Source organism: Myotis daubentonii, chromosome 7, assembly GCF_963259705.1.
Source record: "Myotis daubentonii chromosome 7, mMyoDau2.1, whole genome shotgun sequence".
In the NCBI taxonomy this organism is placed as follows: domain Eukaryota; kingdom Metazoa; phylum Chordata; class Mammalia; order Chiroptera; family Vespertilionidae; genus Myotis; species Myotis daubentonii.
In genome coordinates, this window is record NC_081846.1 from 33,801,116 (window position 1) to 33,808,332 (window position 7,217).

The following is a 7,217-nucleotide window of genomic DNA, read 5'->3' on the forward strand; positions in this document are numbered from 1 at the left end:
TAAGTGGGGCATGGGACCGACTCCACCAGAAGAGTGTTCTTTCCAACCAGTGGTCCATGTGCCACCGGTCTGGCCTCGTCCCAAGGCATGCTCGGGTTCGGTTCTCCGGGCCTCTCCTGATACGGCGAGGTTTCCAGGTGCCTGGCTGTGTACCCAGGTGGTCTAGTTGGTAAATCGTCCGGGAGGAACCTCGGTTAGGCTCGTGCAGTGAGGCCTTTCTGCATGCAGCAGTGACCACACCAGGACCTGAGCTCCAAGGCCTTCCAGGCCATGCATGGGCTCCGGGGGTCCCTCCAAGGCCTTCACTCAGGACGAAGTTGCCCATGGTGAGCAGAGCTCACATACTCAGTCTGCACCGATAGAGGACTCGCCACTTCGAGAGGACAAGCCGCTGCATGTGCTTGGTGCGCGGCTACAGAAGAAGTTGGCCTATGGAGTTAGGGCGGTGGGTGTGCTGACACAGGAGCTCCTTTAACATCCAGAAAGTGCTACTGCCCTTTTCGTGGTTTTGTGGTGGGGGTCGGGGTCGGGGTCAGTGACAGCACAGCAGTGTGGGGAGTTGGTGGAGGATGGACGGGTTTGGCCAGGCGTAGCAGGGCAGAGAGAACCCTCAGGCCGGGGGAGCGGCAGGCCTGGCCGAGCCTGCTGAGTCTGGGTTTCTGGTGGGAGGTTAGGTCGGTGCCGCAGCAGTGGACATAAGGACTGTTGCAGTTGGGGGTTGGGTGGGAGACAGTGGGAATGATGAAGCAGATGGCAGTTTGGCTGCTGAATGAGTGGATTTTCTTTTTTGCAAGGAATGAGAATATGCAGATAGTGGGGGGTTTAGAGGGCCTTGGAGAAGGGCCAAGGCCGCACAGGTGGAGAGAGTTTGGTTGGGTCTAGGGGAGGCAAGGAGGGGGATGTCTTGGACCACCGTCTGCACTGAGGCTAAGGGACCTGGGTTCTAAATGGAGTGGTAGATTCTCGGCGGGTGGGTGAGTGGGCCCAGCCTGCACGGTGATCCTCTGTCCTGTCTTGGAATGAGAATTATGCAAGAACTTCTTAAAAGGAAAAGTATTGCCTAAAGACTTCCCCAGGTGGTTACGTCAGACCCAGGGTGAGAAGCTGTTCCTTGGCAGCCCTTTGGGGCATGGCGTGCGGGCGTGGCTGGGAGGTGGAGACTGACCTGGCCCTGACGGGAAATGGGAGGGAAAGGAGCCAGGAAGTAGAGGCACTCCAGCCAACAGCTCAGGTTCAAAGGGCGAATAACTACACGGGTAATGGCCCTCACCAGGACAGTGATCCTTCGCAGGGGCCATTCTGCCCCCGGGGGACCCTTGGCAATGGCTAGAGACAGCTTGGGTTATCTGGGAACAGGGATGCCCCTGCCTTCGGGTGGGCAGAGGCCAGGGGTGCTGCCAAACGCCCTGCAGTGCACAGGGCGGCCCCCACCAAAAATGATCCCCTCCGGGATGTTTGTGGTGCCAAAGCTGGGAAACCCTGACCTGGGGGCTGTTGCTGAGCACAAGGCGTGGGGCAGTGGGTTTTGGCCGCACACTTTGAAGAGGTGGACAGTATCGTTGTCCCCTTTTTGTAGATGAGGACATGGGGGCACCACACAGTTGAATAACTTGCCCATCTGAGGCGTTTCAAACTTGGAGCAAAGTGACACTGTTGACTGACGAGGAGGGCATCTCAGAAGGTGGTGCTTTGGTTCTGAATGAATGTGGACTCCTCCAAGTAGGAGTGCAGAGCATGTGTGGTTTGTAGGAGCCTGAGTTCGTTTGAGTCCCTGGCACACGGCTGTTTGGGGACACCCGTGCTGTGCCCATGCGTCCTCATTCTGCAGGTAAGACAGTGAAGAGGAGTGATCGTGGCATGCGTACGATGTGCTCACCTAGTCTGGTGATTATACCGTCCTCCTGGTTCCAGTGGCATAAACAGGCTCAGAGAAGCTAAGTAACACGTCCGAGAGCACGCAGCTGGCCTTGGCGCTCAGATCTGACTCCAAAACCCTGTGTCGCCTTCTTTGTGCCATGTCACCTGCCCAGGTCAGTCCCCAGTGCAGCCTGCGGAGGAGGAAGAGGATGGTGACATGTTAATAACTTACTGAGCATCAGTTGAGGACTCTGAGGGCCTCCCAGGCAGGGAGCAGAGCTGGGCCCTCCCAGGTCTCGGCTGGAGGCTGGAGGCTGGATGCTGAGCGTGCAGACCTGCAGTGTCTTCGTCTTTGTCAGTGCGGGGATGAAATGACCCGCTTAGCTCCCAGGCTGCTGAGGGGTCGGCCTGCTGGGGAGAGGACAGCACGCATGTACTCACAGTAACATCCTGTGTTCCCCACGCGGCCTTTTCTTCCCTGGTCTTCCCAGAAGTATTATCCCAGGGCCCCTGAGGGTGAGATTCCGTTTGTGCCAGAAGAGACATTAAAGCCCTACGAGCCAAGGAACGGGCTGCCTGGCCCGCTCTGTCTGCCCTCCAGGCCTGAGCTCTCCCAAGTGCCCGTTCCGAGGCAGATGGTCCCGTCGCATCCTCGCTGCCGTCGAGCGGGAACCTGGTGCCTGGGGCTCTGCTCCGGCTCCGTGTCTGTGCAGAGCCCCAGTTTTACCTGGTTGCCACGAAGAGAGGCCTTGGCAAGGCTCTTGCAGTGACCTGTGCAGAGGCTTTGGATGCAGAGGTGCCCGTTGCCTGCCAACATCCCGATATTCGTCCTTCGGGAATGTGGCGACCAGAGATCGGCAGTGGCCTGTGTGCTGGGGATCTAAGGAAAGGATGTTCCAGAAGTATGGAAGCAAGATCCCATTTCACTATAGAGGTCTGACCCTCTGTTTCATTTGCTGCTTGGAGTTCCGGTTGTATTAGATGTGACAGAAAAGAGAGAGCTGGGAACAGGTGTAGCAGCAGGCAGGAGGCCACACCTGCAGAGAGGAGGAGCGTGAGGTTCTGAGAAGACAAGCTTGCGTCCAGACCTCTCCGTTCCCGTGTCTGGCGGGAGGGTGAGACTGGGGCTGTCATCACGAAGTGCCACAGACTGGGCTGCTTAAATCAACAGGCGTTCATTCTCACCATCCTGGGGGCTGGAAGTCCAAGATCAGGGTGGGATGTACCGTGCGGTACTGTTCCTTCCGGAACTGCCTGATGTGAGGGCAGCGAACGTAAGCCCCCAAAGCCTAATTTTCTCTGTCCTTTTACAGCCCCTGCTCTACCACACTCTTAAATAAACAGACCCACTGTTTTTCGAGAAGAAAAAAGAATAGTATAAGGGTGTCACTTCTTAGCAATGCCACATCACCAAAATCCTAGTGGGGTTATTTTTTTAAAGGAAGGAAGAGGTGGGAAGACATTTTATTAAATTATTCTGAAGTTCCTCTGGAAGAAAAAAAAATAATAAATGATAGGAGGCTTTGAAACAGAATGGGTCATAGAAATTAGTCCTTCCGCAGAGCCAAACATGGGCAGACCACTATAGTTAAATAAGGCTGATGTTCTGAAAATAGTCAACAAACGGCACAAAGAGGCCCCATCCAAAGCCTGGTGTCCGCACACTTTCAGAGTGCATGTAGATGACATCACCTCTCTCAGGTTGGACAGATTGTCAGGGATAATGTGGGAGCCATTGCTCTGCTCTTTGCTAATTAATTTTGTGAAGTTCCTCACTGAGCAGCAACATAAATTCTTTGTACATTAACCTCAGTGCACAAGCCACTTTTTTAAATAAAGGAAAACAGATGTGACTGTTCATCACATTTTGCATTAGCAGAGTCCCCTCTGCACTTCAAGGCAGAGTCACAAGGGAAAGGTTGATACGGTTGCATAATTAAGACTTTATCAGGTTAGCAAATGGATTAGCCGGGAGAATTGGCAGCTGATAAGGCTGAATTTCAGAGTGTCACTGAACAAAGGATCCAAAAGGGGATAGTCACGAAGCAGGAAATGAGAAGGGTAGATATTTGAAAAAATTGCTGGTTAATGGTCAGAGGAATGTGAATTTAGACTTCGATACCCTGTTTCCCACAAGGGGTTGGCGAAGCTTTGCGTGGACTGTAAATGAATGGTGGGAAGTGGGCCCCACTGCTGTTGAGAGTAGAAATTGCTACAGCGTTCTGGGGAGATGTTTGTCCGCGCTTCTCGCTCTGCTCGGTAGTCCTGAGAATAGCCCGATGGCTGGGGAAGGTGGGTGTAGAGATGGTCACCGCCCTGCCATGCAGAGCAGCCGGCATTGGGAAGCTGCTGGGAGAAGCGGGGTTGGGGCGCTCTCCCCTTGCAGAACTGAAAATAAGGCCCAGGTGGTCTGGTCACATTTCTGTCCCTCCTCAAATCTCTTTCGCCTGGTAACAATTCTGCATTAGACCGTACGTGGAAGCGGCCTCCCCTGTCAGGCTTGTGTGACTCCTGTGTTTTAATCTGAGTCTCACAAACGAACCTTGGGGAAAACCCCTTTCAATAAAGACCAAACAAGCCTCAGTTTCTTCATCTGTAAAATGGGTGGGGCCCACGATTTTACAGAAACTGAGATCTGTGTTTCTCAGAGTGCATCTAAGCTGAACTGTTAAAAAAAAGTTTAAGTTACTGTATGTGTACTAAAAAAGATGTCTTTCTAGCCAACAGACTAGCTTTCGCCTTAAAGTGATGGAACGCTGCCTTCAAAATAACTGCCTTGAATAAACTTAAGTTGGCTGAAATGGAAATGATAAACAATATTTGATTTATTATTATTATTATTTTTTTAAGGACCACAGAATATCAGTGACTAAAATTGGAAACCACAAATCCTTCGAGGGCTGATGCTTTGCAGCCTTGGTGAATGTGGCAGGCGGGCCAGCAATCCGGACTGCCCATGCCCAGCCCGGTTAAGTGAATGGGCTTCTCTTCTCATGGCTGTCAGAACTTCTTCAGATAGTCATGCTTTTTCTTCCCAGTCACTGGCTGGGGACCAGAACTATTTCTGGCCTGGGCTGATCACAAGATCCCCCTTCACAGCCTGCCTGCTGCCAGCTCTGTCTCACGGTGGGCCGGCCTTCCCATGTGACTCTGGGAGGCCGACCACAAGCCTCCATCGTGATGAACGCCGCCCTCCCCCCCACCCAGGTCCCATGCTGGCCGAGCAGGTGACTGGCCACCCATTGGTTTGAACCCTTGGCGTTTTCAGCAGCAGGGTGCGGGACAGATGAGGAGCGCCCGCCACAGCACACGTGGTGTGCCGGGCCAGCTGAGATGCAGACATGGTGGAAGCCCCACCCCTTTCCCTCCCCTCGGTGGTGGTGTCATGTATGTTATTGTTCCAGCCAGATGACAAGCAGTGGAGGGAAGGGACCGGGTGCTGCGTGGCCTTGTGTCTTTGGTGGTCCCCGCGGCTCTGGTTCTGATTGTTTGAACAAAACATTTGTCTGTTCAGCTGTCTATTCAGAAGCCACAGACTTCAAGGAAGCGTGTTTTGTTTCGTTAGGGAGCTAAGCCAGCCCGTGCACAATCACAGCCCTGGTGCTTGGGACCGAAGCAGTCCCTGCCCAGAGAAGATGCCAGGTGCTCTCGGGAGAGCTTGGAAAGGAGTGGACTCAAAGGCACCTTTGGCGGGGTCCCTCTCAATGGAGTCTCTCAGATGGGGTCTCTCTCAGATGGGGTCCCTCTCAGGTGGTAGGTTTTAATGTAGCAGAAATTGGGAGGCCTGTTGAGTCTTGAAGAAGGCGGATGGTGAGGAAGACGGCAGAAGTTGGGAGAAGGCTGGGTTCTTTGGTTTGACGAGCGCAGGGCATGCAAAAGAAAGCATGATGCAGACATGGAGAGGGGGTTGGTCTTCTACAGAATGGGGGAGCTCCGAAGAGCCTGCGATTGTGGCTTTACCCAAGGAGGTGATGGTATGGGTCCCGCACGCCAGGAGGAACAATCCCACAGCTGGGCGTCCAGGGAGGAGGCCGGGTGGTAGGACACTCAGGCCCCAGAGACCCTCCCGCCCCTTCCTGCCCTACCCACAACCCTCTGATTCTCCAGACCCAGACTTTCTTACTTTCACAAGCTGGTGAAAACATCCCAAGTCATGGTGCCCACTCCCAGCCGTCATATTTTCTACAGTAAAAACAGCAAGAAGGGCCACCGCCATGTGGGCACACCACAGCTCCAGGGCCCTGCCCGCTGTCCCGTAGAGCCTGCGGGAGGTGTCGAGTCACCAGCTTTGGGTCAGCAGATAACAACACCTTCATTCCCTCTGAGCTTTATAGTTACTCTCAGACGTGGTCCTTCAGCCACGACTGCTCCACATGTCTTGTGTCCCCGTCAGGACGAGGCCTTGTTCTAGAGGTGGATGCTCAGCGCCTGCCTGGGAGACGCCCACCTTTCTCAGACTCGGGGACCGGGTGCATGGTCCTACACACACACCTCATGACTGACCCAGATGGCTTGTTGGGCGGCCCCCAGACAGCTGCTGTGCCCCCCACCCCAAAAAAACTGAACTCAGTGTTAAATCAAAGTGAAATACACTCTGGCGACCCTGGTCAATGAGGCCAGTGCACCCTTGTTACCTTCGATGGGGTGAGCCCTCCTCGGGGACACAGGGCGGGGGCACAGACAGTGTCTCGAGGTGAGACTTCTGCAGCTGGGAGAAGTCCCCAAGGTGGCCGGGAGGGTTGAGTTTCTCTGTGCGGGGCTGGTTCTCTCTCGTAACCGGAGCCTGTGCCTGCTCCGCCAGGGGAGGGAGAACCTGGAAAGGGGACACCAGTCACGTGTTGGCTTTCCACTTGGGTTATTGCACAGACCAGTCGGGTCAAGGGTCAAGAGGTAGGGGGAACAGGGATGCTGTGGAGGCTGTGGGGCCGGCCTTCCTCCAGGGCTGTCTGCATGGGTGTTGAGACATTTAGAGACCACCAACCCGCCTTCCCTCTGGTCTCAATGTGACTCCGTGAAGGCCAGGTGTCCCCCACAGCCTCTGAGTTGCCAGTCAGGAGCCTGGTGCCTGGGGGTTCAGGCAGTTGCTCAAGGGATGACAGGTTAGCTGAGGAAGAGTGTCATTGGGTGATTTGGATCCTCAGGGACACACTTTTGGGGAGTGAGTGAGAGGAAGCAGGCGTGACAGAGTTTCTGTTGACAGAGCCTGGTGACTTAAATCACCGAGAGTGAGCCGAAACTCAAGCCTGCTCTTTTAACCCGGAGGAAATGTGATTAATCAACATGACACTCCTACTCCAGAAATTGAAGTCAAACATGGAGAATGAGTCATCTTAAACAGGGCGGGAACCCAGAGCCATCTT

The 7,217-nt window shown here is 54.3% G+C and overlaps 1 protein-coding gene across 2 annotated transcripts in view; it reads left to right on the forward strand.

The window, feature by feature from the left end:
• The window catches only part of SH3BP4 (SH3 domain binding protein 4), a 79,747-nt gene that overhangs the window by 50,994 nt on the left and 21,536 nt on the right, over positions 1-7,217 (forward strand). The gene's annotated exons all lie outside the window — the stretch shown is intronic.